General features: G+C 42.6%; 1 long non-coding RNA gene across 1 annotated transcript in view; it reads right to left on the reverse strand.

Moving 5' to 3' along the window:
- Positions 1 to 653: 653 nt before the first annotated feature.
- The window catches only part of LOC101905098 (uncharacterized), a 42,581-nt gene continuing 25,823 nt past the window's right edge, over positions 654 to 17,411 (reverse strand). The window contains exons 2-3 of the long non-coding RNA XR_009493010.1: positions 7,143 to 7,285; positions 654 to 4,206 (exon numbers count right to left, since the gene is read on the reverse strand). This is a non-coding gene — a long non-coding RNA (uncharacterized lncRNA). The remainder of the gene's footprint in view (positions 4,207 to 7,142; positions 7,286 to 17,411) is intronic.

The raw sequence follows: 17,411 nt of genomic DNA on the forward strand, positions 1-17,411 counted from the left end.
GCTGTTTGTTCTACCTGAAGTCTTCACTCTGGTCCTCGGACCTTCCTTTGACCTTCCTTGTCTTTTAGCCACCGCCATTTTGGACTCCTTTTCCCTATTCTACCTACCTAACAACAGCATCATCTTTCAGGATTTGAAATAGCTCAACTGGAATTCCATCACCTCCACTAGCTTTGTTCGTAGTGATGCTTTCTAAGGCCCCCTTGACTTCACAATCCAGGATGTCTGGCTCTAGGTGGTGATCACACCATCGTGATTATCTGGGTTGTGAAGATCTTTTTTGTACAGTTCTTCTGTGTATTCTTGCCACCTCTTCTTAATATCTTCTGCTTCTCTTAGGTCCATACCATTTCTGTCCTTTATTGAGCCCATCTTTGCATGAAATGTTTCCTTGGTATCTCTAATTTTCTTGAAGAGATCTCTAGTCTTTCCCATTCTGTTGTTTTCCTCTATTTCTTTGCATTGATCGCTGAGGAAGGCTTTCTTATCTCTTCTTGCTATTCTTTGGAACTCTGCATTCAGATGCTTATATCTTTCCTTTTCTCCTTTGCTTTTCACTTCTCTTCTTTTCACAGCTATTTGTAAGGCCTCCCCAGACAGCCATTTTGCTTTTTTGCATTTCTTTTCCATGGGGATGGTCTTGATCCCTGTCTCCTGTACAATGTCACGAACCTCAGTCCATAGTTCATCAGGCACTCTATCTATCAGATCTAGTCCCTTAAATCTATTTCTCACTTCCACTGTATAATCATAAGGGATTTGATTTAGGTCATACCTGAATGGTGTAGTGGTTTTCCCTACTTTCTTCAATTTCAGTCTGAATTTGGCAATAAGGAGTTCATGATCTGAGCCACAGTCAGCTCCTGGTCTTGTTTTTGTTGACTGTATAAAGCTTCTCCATCTTTGGCTGCGAAGAATATGATCAATCTGATTTCAGTGTTGACCATCTGGTGATGTCCATGTGTAGAGTCTTCTCTTGTGTTGTTGGAAGAGGGTGTTTGTTATGACCAGTGCATTTTCTTGGCAAAACTCTATTATAGTCTTTGCCCTCCTTCATTCCGTATTCCAAGGCCAAATTTGCCTGTTACTCGAGGTGTTTCTTGACTTCCTACTTTTGCATTCCAGTCCCCTATAATGAAAAGGACATCTTTTTTGGGTGTTAGTTCTAAAAGGTCTTGTAGGTCTTCACAGAACCATTCAACTTCAGCTTCTTCAACGTTACTGGTTGGGGCATAGACTTAGATTACTGTGATATTGAATGGTTTGCCTTGGAAATGAAAAGAGATCATTCTGTTGTTTTTGAGATTGCATCCAAGTACTGCATTTCAAACTCTTTTGTTGACCATGATGGCTACTCCACTTCTTTTGAGGGATTCCTGCCCGCAGTAGTAATATAATGGTCATCTGAGTTAAATTCACCCATTCCAGTCCATTTTAGTTCACTGATTCCTAGAATGTCAACGTTCACTCTTGCCATCTCTTGTTTGACCACTTCCAATTTCCCTGATTCATGGACCTGACATTCCAGGTTCCTATGCAATATTGCTCTTTACAGCATCGGAACTTTGTACTTTCTGCACCATTTTTCTGTAACCTTCAGTTCAGTTCAGTTCAGTGGCTCAGTCGTGTCCGACTCTTTGCAACCCCATGAATCACAGTACACCAGGCCTCCCTGTCCATCACCAACTCCCGGAGTTCACTCAAACACGTCCATCGAGTCAGTGATGCCATCCAGCCATCTCATCCTCTGTTGTCCCCTTCTCCTCCTGCCCCCAATCTCTCCCAGCATCAGGGTCTTTTCCAATGAGTCAACTCTTCACATGAGGTGGCCAAAGTATCAGAGTTTCAGCTTTAGCATCAGTCCTTCCAAAGAAATCCCAGGGCTGATCTCCTTTAGGATGGACTGGTTGGATCTCCTTGCAGTCCAAGGGACTCTCAAGAGTCTTCTCCAACACCACAGTTCAAAAGCATCAATTCTTCGGTGCTCAACCTTCTTCACAGTCCAACTCTCACATCCATACATGACCACCGGAAAAACCATAGCCTTGACTAGACAGACATTTGCTGGCAAAGTAATATCTCTGCTTTTGAATATGCTGTCTAGGTTGGTCATAACTTTCCTTCCAAGGAGTAAGCGTCTTTTAATTTCATGGCTGCAGTCACCATATGCAGTGATTTTGGAGCCCCAAAAAATAAAGTCTGACAGTGTTTCCATTGTTTCCCCATCTATTTCCCATGAAGTGATGGACCTCAAAACTGCTCAGAAATAAAGTCCACTACAAAGTGGGAGGGGGGAAATGGTGTCTTTGTATCTTTTTGAACTTTTTTCATACACTGTAACATTCATACACTGTATGAAATTCATACACTTTATACACTGTAAGATTCAGCCATATTTTATGTATTTAGTTCATTCATTTTCACTCTTGTATAAGATGCCAGCTGGTGAACATATCAGATTTTGTCTGATTTCTCATGAATGGACATTTGGGTTTCTTCTAGGTTTTTGCTACTGTGAGCAATGCTGCTATGAACATTTTTGTACTCTTCTGTTACAGATTTACAAGAGCTTTCTTTGGTTTGTGTGAGTCTATATGTAAAAGTAGGTTTGTTGAGTCATGGGGTGGTGAGTATTCAATTTTAGAAGATAATGTCAAATGTTTTTTCCAAAGTGGATACACAGATTTGCACTCCCATTAGGATTATATAGGAGGTTTTATGAGTGGATCCATAACTTCTTCAACACTTGCTTTGTCAGACTTTTTACACTTATCAATCAAGATGTTAGCTCACTGTGGACTTAATTTGCATTTAATAATCAATAACATTGAGTGTCTCTTCATATTTAATAGCCATATGTGTTTCCTCTTCTGAAAAATGCGTGTTTATATCTTTTGTCCATTTCTCTATTAGGTTATATATGCTTTTCTTCATTGATTTTAAGGAATTCTTGATGCTGATCCTTTCTCAGTTATGTATATTGCAAATATCTTCTCCCAGTTTGTAAGCTGTCTCTTTAAATGCCTTTAATGAACAAAAGTGCTTAATTTTTTTAATTAATTACTTATTTATTTTTGGCAGTACCTAGTGGCTTCCGAGATCTAGTTCCTGGACCAAGGGTTAAACCCACACCCTCAGCAGTGAAAGCACAGATTCCTAACCTTTACACCACTAGGGAAGTCCCCAAAGTGCTTAATTTTAAAGTGGTCAAATCTGTTTGGAGTGTGTGTCTTGTTTAAGAAATATTTTCCTACCTCAACTTCTAAATCACGGATTCCAAAAGATACTCATCCATGGAGTCTACTAAAAGTTTTTAAACTTAATATTTGAAATTTAAGTCATTAATCTACCTGGAGTTAAATTTTATACAAATATAGGGTAGAGATCCAATTTCATATTTTTCCACATTTATAATCATTATTTTAAAATTCCATTCATTGAACAGTTCCACACAGTGTTTCCCATTTGATCTGACATGCTCCTTGTGTCATCATGTAATTTGGGTCCTTAGAAGATCAAGAGATGCATTGAAGGAAAATTTATGAAGGGTGAAATAGGACAGGAATAGGCAAAAATCCCACAATACCTGTTGGACACTTGTGAAAAGGGAAGTGGGCAAGGAGGTTTGGCTAGGAATTGCCTCCAACTTGGTGCAACTTGGAGCTAACGTTGACGAGGTCATTGGAGACCCTCAGAGGAAAGTTTGCCTTTTAGTGGAGACCCATGTCAGACAGAAATGGCTCTGCTCCTGTACCCCTGCTGTCTCAGCCACTGGCTCAAAGCAGCCTTGGGTGAGAGCGTGGTCTCTGCACAAATGCTGCAGTGGCTATAAAGTTGCTGTCTTCTAATCTGGGTGAGATCTAGAGGTTGTCCACTAACTGTGCTCTGAGCCCCAGGTTCTCTTGGAGGGAATTTCGAGTAAGGTACCTTCATGGTTACCAGAGTCCTGTGCCAAAGTTTCTGACATGCACAGGTTTGTTTCCGGGCTCTCTGGTCTATGCCTGTTGTCAGCATAAAATTATTATCTTCATGAGAAGTTCGAATCATAGGGTTAGTCTTCTCCTTTCTGCTTTTCCCTAGAAGAATCCATCTATTCTCAGTCCCTCTGTGCTCAGTCACTCGATCGTGTCCGACTCTTTGCAGTCCCATGAACTGTAAGCTGCCAGGTCCTCTGTCCCTGGGATTCTCCAGGCAAGAACACTGGATCTGGTAGAAAGAAGAAAGTGAAGTCGCTCAGTAGTGTCCAACTCTTTGCGACCCCATGGACTGTAGGCCTACCAGGCTCCTCTGTCCATAGGATTTTCCACGCAAGAATACTGAATCAGTATTCTTAGATAGATAGAGTTGCTTAGATAGAGTAGGTTGCTATTTCTTACTCCAGGAGATCTTTCTGACCCAGGGATTGGGTCTCTTGTGTCTTTACCACTGCGCCACCAGGGTTCTCTTCCACATGTGTTCCGAGGTTTTAAGTGGAGGAATAGTATCAGGCCTATACTGGAGCAGAAAAACTCAAGCAGGTGTCTAGATTATCACAGGGATGAAAGATTTCAGGCTGAGAGAGCTTCTGGGCTAAATTTCAACAAGTAAGAGAAAAGGAGTTACAAATTGAGTAGATTTAGGCACGAGGCAATGGCAACCCACTCCAATACTCTTGCCTGGAAAATTCCAAGGACGGAAGAGCCTGGTAGGTGGCAGTCCATGGGGTCACACAGAGTCAGACACGACTGAGCGACTTCACTTTCCCTTTTCACTTTCATGCATTGGAGAAGGAAATGGCGACCCACTCCAGTGTTCTTGCCTGGAGAATCCCAGGGACGAGGGAGCCTGGTGGGCTGCTGTCTATGGGGTTGCACAGAGTCGGACACGACTGAAGTGATTTAGCAGCAGCAGCAGCAGCAGGGAGTAGCAATGAAAAAGACAAAGTTATGGATACAAGATAACAGGATGGCAGTAAGGTGGGAGAAGGGAAAAAAAACAAGCTAGCTCCCATGTTAATGGCTTGCCTATCTTCCCAGATGGTGAATTCTTTCACTGAGTTAGAAACACAGGAAGAGCGGGTTTTAGGGAAAGTACATTTGGTTTTGCTTTCAATGATTGCACATATATTTAAAGCTGCCCAGCATTCAAATGAATATGGAAGTCTAGAGCTCAGGGACCCAGACTAGCTACTGGAGTAAAAAATCTGTAGGTGTAACTGAGGTCTGAGGCGAGAGAAAGTATCTCCTGGGGAGGGTATGGAAGGAGGGCTGAGAATATGAGAGGACACTAACACATAACGAAAATCAAAGAAACGACCTTAGAAAATTGATAAAGATCAGTCAAAAGGAAAGGCTCCTACCCGAAACCCATTTGGATGGATACTATGGAAAATGCCAGAAAAAGTAAATAAAACAACAAGTGTTGGCGGGGATGAGCAGAAATTGGGACCCTTGGGCCCTGTCAATGAGAATGTAAAATGGTGCAAAACAGTATGGCAGTTCCTCAAAATTAAAAACAGAATTACCATATGAGTCAAGAATTCCACTTCTGAATATATACCCCCGAGAAATTAAAAGTAGGATCTCAGAGAGAAACCATACACCCATGTTCATAGCAGCATTACGACAGCCAAAAGGTGGAGGCAACACACGTGCCCGCTGATGGATGGATGCATAAACAAAACGTGGCCTATACGTGCAATGAAATTATTATTCACCTTTCAAAAGGAAGGCGGTTCCGACACATGCTACAACGTGGATGAACCTTGAAGGTATCCTGCTAAGTGAAATAAGCCAGTCACAAAGGTCAAATATTGTATGGCTCCACTTATAGGAGGGGCCTAGAATAGTCAAATTCAGAGAGTAGGTAGAAGGGTGAGGGCTGGGGGTTTGGGGCGGATGCCGGTGTTTAATGGGCACAGAGTCTCAGTTTGAGATGATGAAAACGTTGCAGCGATGGATGGTGCTGATGGCTGTCTAAAACGAATGTGCTTAATGCCACTGAACTGTACACTTAAAAATGGTATCCATGGTAAATTTTGTTGTATATATTTTACCGCAATCTTTTAAAAAGAGTCTGAGAGACATTTTGTCAAGAAGGTGAAATGTAATTAATACCTAGTTTGTTCGCTTTTACTGAAAGGAGAGCAAACAACTGAGGGAGAATTGGGAGATAATGTAAACAAGTACATGAAAAACCAAGCAGAAAATAAGACACTTACCAACTCCATGAAAAGGAATTTATATTGGATAGGAGAAGTAATTGTATTGTTTGGCTCAGCTGTGCATAACATTTACATGGTCATAATAAAGACACTGAAAATTGATTTAACCAAAATTATATTACAGCAAAATATGTGTTTGTGTGGTAGATGAGGGGTGAAAGATAAATTCTCATCTTTTATAGCTGAAGTCAATAGATAATACCTAAAATTGAGGAACCGGGAAATGGAAATACAGTCAAGCTATTTAAAGATAGGGAGTAAATACTGAAAACGGATGATTCTGGGAAGAGGAAATGGAAGAGGTTCCAGAATTTCTGGTTTCCTGACAAGCCTTATACATGTTGATATTTTAAAAACTACATAGATAGAGCTGATAAAAATTAGAATTCATCTACAAAGAAAAGAAAGCATCAACATGGTTGCACCAATGGAAAAATTAACCCTCCCCTCCCCAATGCTAAGCCTTAGACCTAAGAGGATGGCACCCCACTCCAGTACTCTTGCCTGGAAAATCCCATGGATGGAGGAGCCTGGTAGGCTGCAGTCCACGGGGTCACTAAGAGTCGGATATGACTGAGCGACTTCACTTTCACTTTTCACTTTCCTGCATTGGAGAAGGAAATGGCAACCCACTCCAGTGTTCTTGCCTGGAGAATCCCAGGGATGGTGGAGCCTGGTGGGCTGCCGTCTATGGGGTCGCACAGAGTTGGACACGACTGAAGTGACTTAGCAGCTTAGCAGCAGACCTAAGAGGGTGCTATAAATGATGAAAGGCCTTTACTTTTTGTAAAATCTACCAACTAAAACATGTAGCAAAAGGCTGATCTAAATTAAAATCAGACAAATGAGGAACATAGACATGTTGAAAAACCAGCCCATAGCAATCTCAGCCTCTGCTGCATGCAAAGTCATTTAGAAACAATTTCAAAAAGTCACCAACCTCTGATCTGATGAAAAGGGTCCTCAAGTCTGTGGTTTGTGACAGTGGGGACCAGGGTCTGTTAGGTTCTCCAGAGTCCTTAACGTGATGCTCTTTCCTATAGTCCTTCAACTCCCCCATCTCAAGTCTGTTAGATCAGGACCCTAAATTGAACACAATCATCAGTTAAGAGACTCTACGTTAATTTCTCACCTCTAACCACTTTGGAAAACAATCTGGCAGTTACCTATAAAATTAAACATAAAAATTACTATATGGTCCAGCTATCCCACTCTGATTTATTTACTCAAGTGAAATGAAAGTTTATTTCATTTCACAAAACCCATGTCAGGAATGTTTATAGAGCTGTATTCATAGTCACCAAACACTGGACATATCTTGTGACAATTTTATGCCAACTCGGTTAGACAGCAGTGCCCAGTTGTTTGGTCACACATTAGTCCAGATGCTGCTGTGGGGATATTTTTGTACATGTGACTAACATTTACAGTTTACTTAGTAAAGAAGGTTATCTTCAATAATGTGGGTGGGCCTCATTAAATCATTTGAGGGTCTAAAGAGCAATCACTGACATTTCCCAGAGAAGAAATTCTGCCTTGAAAATGTAGCATAGAAGTCCTGCCTGTGTCACCAGACTGCTGGCCTACCCTTCAGCTTTTGGACTTGTCTCACACTCATATGAACTAATTCCTCAGAATGAATTCTTTTTCTTGATAGACACAGATGCAGATATTGATACAGATGATATAGATAGGTATAGATGTATATATGCATCTATAGATGTATATATGCATGTATTATATGTATAAATATATATACATATATATGTGTATATACAGGCTTCCCTGGTGGCCCATATGGTAATCAATCTGCCTCTGATGTGGGAGACCTGGGTTCAATTCCTGGGTCAGGAAGATGCCCTGGAGAAGAGAATGGCAACCCATTCCAGTATGCTTGCCTGGAGAATTCCATGGACAGAGGACCCTAGTGTGCTACAGTCCATGGAGTCACAAAGAGTCAGATACAACTGAGCAAGAGCGAGAGAGATGTGTATACACACACCCACACACATATATGTATCCTACTGGATCTACTTTTCTGGAGATTGATACATATCAGTCCTGATTGATATATATCCTAAATGTCCTTAAACTTCTGAATAAACTGATACACTATTCATACAATGGAATCCCACTTAACAATGAAAAGGAATGAAATTTGCATGCAACAAGAGGAATGAATCTCAAATACATTATGCTTTATTCTTTCATTCAAAAGAAGCCAGGTTCCAAAGTCTACATGCTGTGCGACTCCATTTATATGAAATTCTGAAAAAGACAAAACTGTAGGAATGGAAGACAGGTAAGTGGTTGCCAGAGGTTGAGGGCTGGACGAGGAGTTGACTATAGAAGAGTCTGTGGAGATTTGGGCTATAATAGAACTGCTTTATAGCTTGATTTTGAATAGTTCAGTTCAGTCTGACTCTTTGCAACACCATGGACTGCACCATGCCAGGCCTCCCTGTCCATCACCAACTCCTGGAGTTTATCCAAACTCGTGTCCATTGAGTTGGTGATGCCATCCAACCATCTCATCCTCTGTCGTCCCCTTCTCCTCCTGCCTTCAATCTTTCCCAGCATCAGGGTCTTTTCAAATTAGTCAGCTCTTCTTGTCAGGTGGCCAAAGTACTGGAGTTTCAGCTTCAGCATCAGTCCTTCCAATGAACACTCAGGACTGATCTCCTTTAGGATGGACTGGTTGGATCTCCTTGTAGTCCAAGGGACTCTCAAGAGTCTTCTCCAACACCACAGTTCAAAAGCATCAATTCTTCACTGCTCAGCTTTCTCTATAGTCCAACTCTCACATCCATACATGACCACTGGAAAAACCATAGCCTTGACTAGATGGACCTTTGTTGACAATGTCTCTGCTTTTTAATATGTCTAGGTTGGTCATAACTTTTCTTCTAAGGAGTAAGCATCTTTTAATTTCATGGCTGCAGTCACCATCTGCAGTGATTTTGGAGCCCCCCAAAAATAAAATCTGTCACTATTTCCACTGTTTTCCCATCTATTGTCATAGTTACCTGACTACATAATAATTATACCATCATAAAAATATGCTAAAAGTGCACGAGGCAATCGTGTAAAGAAAATTATTCTACTGAAAATAAACTGTATGGTAACACAAAACTTCCTACTTAATGATACATAGAGGTTGAGAATGAATCTGGAATATAATAATTATGTTAAAAATAGTTGTTGGGCTTCCTTTGTGGCTCAGTGCTTAGGAATCCATCTGCCAATGCAGAAGAAATGGGTTCGATCCTGATCTGAGAAGATCCCACAGCTAAACCTGTGTGCCACAACTACTGGGCCTGTGCTCTAGAGTCCAGGAGCTGCGACTACTGAGCCCACAAGCCACAGCTTCTGAAGCCCAAGAGCCTAGAACCCGTGCTCCCCACCGGAGAAGCCACCACGGTGAGAAGCCCATGCCCCACAACTAGAGAGTAACCCCCGCTCTCTGCAGCTGGAGAGCAGCCCACGCAAGAGACCCAGCACAGCCTAAACTAATAAATAAATGCAATTTAAAAAATTGTTTTTGTTGTTCAGTTGTTTAGTTTTGTCTGACAGTTTGTGACCCAAAGAACTGTAGCATGCCAGGCTTCTCTGTCCTCCACTGTCTCCCAGAGTTTGCTCAAATTCATGTCCATTGAATCAGTGATGTCATCTAACTATTTCATCCTCTGGTGCCCTCTTCTCCTTTTGCCTTCAATTATTTCCCAGTCTTAGGGTCTTTTCCAATGAGTTGGCTCTTCTCAACTGGTGGCCAAAGTATTAGAGCTTCAGCTTCAGCAATAGCCCTTCCAATGATTATTCAGGGTTGATTAGGATATCAACATAAGACAATATGTATATAAAATAAATAATATGTACATTAAATTTAAGATATGTACCCTGCTGCCTGCTGCTGCTGCTAAGTTGCTTCAGTCGTGTCCAACTCTGTGCGACCCCATAGACGGCAGCCCATCAGGCTGTCCCGTCCCTGGGATTCTCCAGGCAAGAACACTGGAGTGGGTTGCCATTTCCTCCTCCAATGCATGAAAGTGAAAAGTGAAAGTGAAGTCGCTCAGTCGTGTCCGACTCAGCGACCCCATGGACTGCAGCCTACCAGGCTCCTCCGCCCATGGGATTTTCCAGGCAAGAGTACTGGAGTGGGGTGCCATTGTACCCTACATAAGTTAAATATACTTTATTTTTTGTTTAGCTATTTTTATTTAAGATGTTTTTATAAAAAAAATCCAAATACCAATGAACTGAGATGGTTAAAAACAACAAAAAATCCATGTTGTTGTTTGTGTCTTTAGTTTATTTTCACTGCTGTGTTACATTCCACTTTGTGACCATTGCAGTTTATTCATTCTTTCATTAATGTGCATTTTATGCTATCACTGGGCTTTCTTGGTGTCTCAGATGGTTAGGAATCTACCTGCAATACTGGAGACCCTGGTTCGATCCCTGGGTTGGGAAGATCCCCTAGAGAAGGGAATGGCTACCCACTTCAGTCTTCTTGCCTGGAGAATTCCATGGACAACAGAACCTGGCAGGCAGTCCATAGGGTTGCAAAGAGTGGACATAACTGAGTGACTAACACGTTCACTCTACTCTCACAAGTAGTGTTGTTGTGAATATTAAATAAAGTATTACTTAATATTTATCATTTTCCTGAAAATCTACCACTATCCCTATTGACTACAAAATAAAACCCAAAGGGACCCCATGATTGCATCAATAGCTTGTCCTGGGCTCTGGCTTCTGTCTTGGTTCAGCAAATGGGGAGTACCGGCTAGTCTTGCCAGATAAAATACAAGACACCCAGTTAAATTTGAATTTCAGCAATATTTTAGCATAGGTATTTCCCATGTAATCTAGCAACCCTTGTATTAGGAGGTTAGAAGAAAGAAAAGACAGTATTTATTCCCACAACTTCCTAGCCACTGGGTTGCTACCCTCAGCTGGTCACGTCCCCTAAAACATAACCAGCAGTCTTCAACATACAGCTCACCAGGTTCTAGTAATTGGTCCTCCTTCTTGCTCCGTCAGGCCTAAAAGTAGTAGTTGATAGCTCCCAGTTATTATTAGTACTAGGCTACTGTAGCAACTCCTCCTCGTGGCTGTTGCTAAACCCTGCCCACACTTTCGTAAATAGATCCCTGATTCATTTCAGTTTCCCAGTTTGAGTGTTGTCTGTGTCCTGCAGATATGAGGCTGTTCCTGGCTTTTTGAGACAGAATAAGTCAATCTATCCTTACATTCCCATGGCAATTTGTGTAAACTCGTATGACTCCTGGTAAGACCAGAGTACAGGGCCTCTCCTGCAGCCCCACATATCAGATCCATTTAAGCCCCTCTGATTCTTTCTCTCTTTGTCACTACCATCTCCTTTGGAGCAGGAAAAAACAAAACAAAAAAACTATTCCACAGACCTCATGGCTTCCTTTCCTCTCTGCACCTTTTGGTATGAGCTCTGTAATCTGAGTCCTCCAGGCTCTTGGTCTCTGAGACCTCAGGAAATCTTTCCTCTCTCAATAAACCCAGCTCTTGCAACTGAAAAGTGTAGTTCTCAAGACCAGTGTCTTACATGTTTGAAAAATCCACTCAGATGCTCTGTGAACTGCTGTAATAGTCCTAATTCCTGACACACTCTGGCCTGAGATGATAAATAGCCTGTGTTTTGCTCAGTCATGTCCATCTCTCCACGGCCCTGTGGGCTGTAGCCCACCAGGCTCCTCTGTCCACGGAATTTTCCAGGCAAGAATACTGGAGTGGGTTGCCATGCCCTTCTCTAGGGGATCTTCCTGACTCAGGGATTGAACCCATGTCTCTTGTACCTTCTGCACTGGCAGGCAGATTCTTTACCACTAGAGCCACTTGGGAAACTTGAGATGATAAATGTCATGGCATTTATGGATAAGAGCCACAGGGCAGTAACACAATACTGTGATAAAACAAAAACCTCAGCTATCTCTAAATTTTATCTCACTGTGTGGTACTTAGTACAGTGAGAGTTATAGTACAGTGTAGTTTAGTACAGTGAGAGTTTAGCAATTGTGCTCAAGAAAGATGAAAAAAGAATTAAAAATCATTATCTCCAGGACTTCCCTGGCAGTCCAGTGGTTAAGACTTCACCTTCCAATGCAGGGGGTATGGGTTTGATCCCTGGTATGGATGTGAGAGTTGGACCATAAAGAAGGCTGAGCATCAGAATAGATGCTTTCAAATTGTGATGCTGGAGAAGACTCTTGAGAGTCCCTTGGACAGCAAGGAGATCAAACCAGTCAATCCTAAAGTAAATCAACCCTGACTATTCATTGGAAGGAATGATGCTGAAGCTCCAATATTTTGGCCACCTGATGTGAAGAACTGACTTACTGGAAAAGACCCTGATGCTGGGAAAGATTGAAGGCAGGAGGAGAAGGTAGCCACAGAGGATGAGATGGTTGGATGGTATCACCGACTCAATGGACATGAGTTTGAGCAAACTGCAGGAGATGGTGAAGGATAGGGAAGCCTGGCGTGCTGAAGTCTACGGGGTCACAAAGAGTCAAACACAACTTAGTGACTGAACAACAACAATGGGGAACTAAGATCCCACATGCCTTGTGGCCAAAAAGCTTCTTACGAATAGTTACCCATAATTGAACATATCGTCTGGGCTGTGCAGACAGTGCCTGTCTTCACCACACCTGCAAGGGAAGGGAGGTACTGTTTCAGTGCCCACCTTCCGCCCTGGCTCTGAGATTCATGCCAGGGCTGGGAGTCTGTAAGCTCCAGATCTTCTCTCACAGCTGGCCAAAAAAGGGCCACAAGGGGGAGTGTGGAAGGCAGAAGGGACTTCTTCCTATTTGTTTGCCGGGAACAGCAGATGGTTCCAATTTCCAACTTCTTTCCACATTCCCAGCATGGCTGGGTAGTTCCCACTTTTCAGCTGTCTACACCCCAGATCCATGAGGGCCCTCCTCCAAGGTCCTGAGCAGTAGCTGGAGATCCCATAGGTCCTTGTGATCAATTGTTACACCAGTGACCCTTGATGGATGATAACGTCTTGAGGTCAGTGCCCTCGTGGAGTCCCCTCCACCATAACTCAAGCTAGGCCAAGTGATCTGCTGTGGTCGGTGGGATATCAGCTAACAGGAGGATGGGTCAGAACTTGTGCTTTGGGGCTCATTTTCTTGGACTGTTGCTGTATGCTGTTCAGTTGCTCAGTCGTATCTGACTCTGCGACCCTGTGGACTATAGCAAGCCAGGCTTCCCTGAGGGAGCGCCATTTAGCTTCCTTGAGGATGAACAGACAGAGGGAGACAGGCCAACCCCTCAGCATGTCTCAGCCTGCTTTCCAGCAAAAGCTTGCAGCATGAGTGAGCCCGGGTGAGACCCGCAGAAGAACTGTCCAGCCAACCCAGGCAATGTGAAGTGTCTGAGCTTTGAGGCAGTTTATTGAGTAGCAATAGATGACTGAGGCAGTTTTGATAACCCCAACCTCTTCTCTCCACCAAAGGAATGGTAGCTGCTGCTTGTGGTTATTATCTGTAGCTTCAGAATACCTATTTTTGTCTTTTTTAGTCCTCCAACACGTGTACCAAGTTCCCCCAACTTCTCTTTGTTAAACCAACTAATATAATTTCTGTTTTGCTAACTGGATCCTAAGCCAGTATTATTATACCCATTGTACAGATGAGAAAACTGAGGCTCAGAAATTAAGAAATAGGTCACTGTTAAGGGTTCTGAACTGATTCCAGAGTCCTTGCTATACTTTATATTAGAGTATTCGTCTACAGCAATAGATACTTGTACTGGATAATAAGTTGTTACAGGTCGTTATGATGACAATTATTTGCAGTTGATGTCACATAGGAAGGATTCTGTTCAACATCTGGAAGTCTCCAGCGTGTGAGCCAGCAGAGGGAGCTCTGTCCCCGCCAGCTGACCCAGTGGGGAGCAAGGGTGACAGTACTCACCATCTGAAAGGCTTGGACGGAGGGGACTGAGCTCCTGGAGGAGAGGGGCAAGGAAGCCACGTAACATTTATGAAGCCTCCAGAACTCTGTCAATTTCACTTATAAAATATTATAAGTCCTCCGAGAGAAGGAATTCAGTGTCCTTCCTGTCCTCCCCTGGCCCTACGCCTGATCCCACCGAGGTCAAGAGGAGCTTCTCTGAAACTCAAGATGGGCCACACCTGCCAGTGGACAGTTACTCAGTTACAGGGACCTTGGGTGGAGTGTGGCTCTTGCCTCTGCCCCTTTCTGTGAAACGATAGCAGGAGTAGGAAAGGGCAGGCATGCTCTCTCCCCAAAAGCACATGACCAAACCACCTCTCCTCCCTTCCCCTTTCTCCTCCAGACCTGCACCAGCTCTGCACTTGGCTCCCTGGCTCTTGCCACTGGTTGTATTTCTGCCTGATGATGGGTCTGTGTGAAAGCTGACTTTTCCCCTTATCATGATTGCAAAGTCTGACACTCAAATCTAAGTTCTGGGGTAAGAAATACGAGACTTCAGAACCTGTAAGCAGGCCTCAGGGGCCAACCAACATGGACAAGAGGGGCAGTACCCATGCAGCCCACCTTACCTCCTTTCTCTGCCATGGGGTTTGGAGCAAACAGCCAATGATTCCTTGGCCTCTCACTTACCTGAGTTGCCTTCTGTTTTGGAACTACGTCTAGCTAGAGAAGGGCTTCCCTGGTGGCTCAGATGGTAAAGCATCTGCCTGCGATGCTGGAAACCCATGTTTGATCCCTGGGTCGGGAAGATCCCCTGGAGAAGGAAATGGCAACCCACTCTAGTACTCTTGCCTGGAAAATTCCATGGACAGAGGAGCCTAGTAGGCTACAGTCCATGGGGTTGCAAAGAGTTGGACACAAATGAACGACTTCACTTTCACTTTCACTAGAGAAGATAGGCCAAAGGTAGAATTTGGGACTTCTGGACTTGCCCTAACTAAAATGCCTTTTTTTTTTTAAGTTGAACATTTTTTTACTGCTTCTCCACTTTTTAAAAATAATTTTTTTAAATTACAGTGTAATTACTTTACAGTGTTGTGTTATTTTCTGCTGTACAACAGCATGAATCACCTGGGAATCATATATCCCACCTTTCTAAGAGCTTCCCTCCCACCCCCTCATCCTAGCCCTCTAGGTCATCACCAAAATGCCATTTTAAACCATGATGTCATATGTAACACATACCAAAGAATGTAATATATATGACAGTGTCAAGGATAATAAAGTGAATACTTACCACCCCACCTAAGAATTAGTACATTACCCACCCCCAGGTTTCTCTATCCATATGTTCCCTCTCCTCTCATCCATCTCTACTCCTTTAAGTTAAGGGGTAATTTAAACTAGGCTGAGTCTTTTTCCATTCACTTCTGCTTTCAAGTACTAATTTATCACAATTCTATTTCATCTTTAATTACATTGACACTTTTTAAAATGTTCAGGCCCTCAATTTGGATTTATTTCATTATTTTCTCATAATTTATATTCAGGTTAAATATTTTTGGTAGGAATTCCTTGTAGGTGATGCTGTGTCCTCAATATATCCCATTAGAAGCTACCTGGTGTTGATTTGTCCCATTACTGGCCATATTAAAGAAGATGTGAAGAAGATAATTGGTGAAGATGTCCACCAGATTTCTCCTTTGGAAAGACACTACTTACTGTTTGTAATTATTAAGTAATTCATGATGTGATCATTTGAGCGGATGTAAATATCCTTTCCCCCAACATTATTTTACCAGTGGTTTTAGCACTCATTGATGATTCTTCCTTGAATCAATCAGTACAATAGTGGTTCCAGGACTTCCCAGGTAGCATAGTGGAAAAAATCTGCCTGTCAATGCAAGAGACACAAGAGACATGGGTTCGAACACTGGGTCAGGAAGATTCCCTGGAGTAGGAAATGGCAACCCGCTCCAGTATTCTTGCCTGGAAAATCCCATGGACAGAGAAGCCTGGCGGTCTGCAGTCCATAGGGTCACACAGAGTTGGACACAACTGAAGCGACTTAGCATACACGCCAACTAGAGTCTCACAGGACAGGGAGCAAGGTTCATTCTTGGGTCCACTGCATCTCCAGCTCTCAGTGCAGCGCCCAGTGCATTCAGTAGGCTTCACATGTCAGGTTGGGGTCCACCCTGGGCCCTGGAGCAGACTCTTTTCTTATGCTCCAAGGTAACCCGAAGCTCAGCAGAATCACCAGAGCTGCTGCTCTGGCCCAGCCCAGCTCCGACCATCCAGTCTACTCTCAGAATTTAAATGGACCCCAGGAGCCAAGAAGGAGTTGAAATGCAGAGCTAGCAACAGTTTACCTCCATAAATTCGACTCCCTGTTGCTCACAGTATTAACTCTGGTTTCAGGCACTTCCACTTCAATTAAGACTTGGCACACTTCAAAATACCTCTGAACAGCAGGACATTGATTGAATTTCGAGGTGCCAGGAAGCCAAATGGAAAAATAACACTAAAACCACTGGTCCTTTTACATTGTTGTTAAAAGTGTAAACAAACAGCTATTACACTTCTTTTAATCTTGATTCTGTTCCAAATTAACCTGGAATAAATATAGCAACTTCACAGTTTTTAAGCGGCCCCATTAGGCATGTCCAGACCAGTCTACAGCACTCTTGACCTGAGGTTCCAGTTTGTCTCTCTGCACCACTCTGGGTACACAATGTGGCTCAAAACTATAACATTTTGTAAATGTTGTAGAGGATGTTTGAATTATTCAAATGGTTGTTTTCATGTATGTTCAAATATAGAAGCTCTGGACAAGATTGTAATTATATATTTTATTTAAAGTTTTTTTCAATTAAAAACTTTTTTTACAGAGAGCTTCAATAGAGGTTATTTTATTTATTAATTTAGTTTTGGCTAGTAGGATCTTAATTCTCTGACTAGGGATCAAACTGGCATGCCTTACATTGAGAACGCTGAGTCTTAACCTCTGGACCTCCAGGGAAGTCCCCAAGTTCCAGGCAATCTTCCTGACCCAGGGTTCGAACCCGTGTCTCTTGTGTCTCTTGAACTATAATTCAAGCATTATAGTTTAAATGCTCTCCTTGGGTCATATAAATTATGGTACCTATTCAATGAAATAGTGCCCAGTTATTTAAAAAGAATGTGGGAAATCAATATGCTTGAATGTGGAAACATGCCCAAGCTTATTAAGTGAACACAAGCGAGTTGCAGAACATTACGTGTAACAT

The sequence above is a fragment of the Bos taurus genome, chromosome 26 (assembly GCF_002263795.3).
Source record: "Bos taurus isolate L1 Dominette 01449 registration number 42190680 breed Hereford chromosome 26, ARS-UCD2.0, whole genome shotgun sequence".
Classification (NCBI taxonomy): Eukaryota; Metazoa; Chordata; class Mammalia; order Artiodactyla; family Bovidae; genus Bos; species Bos taurus.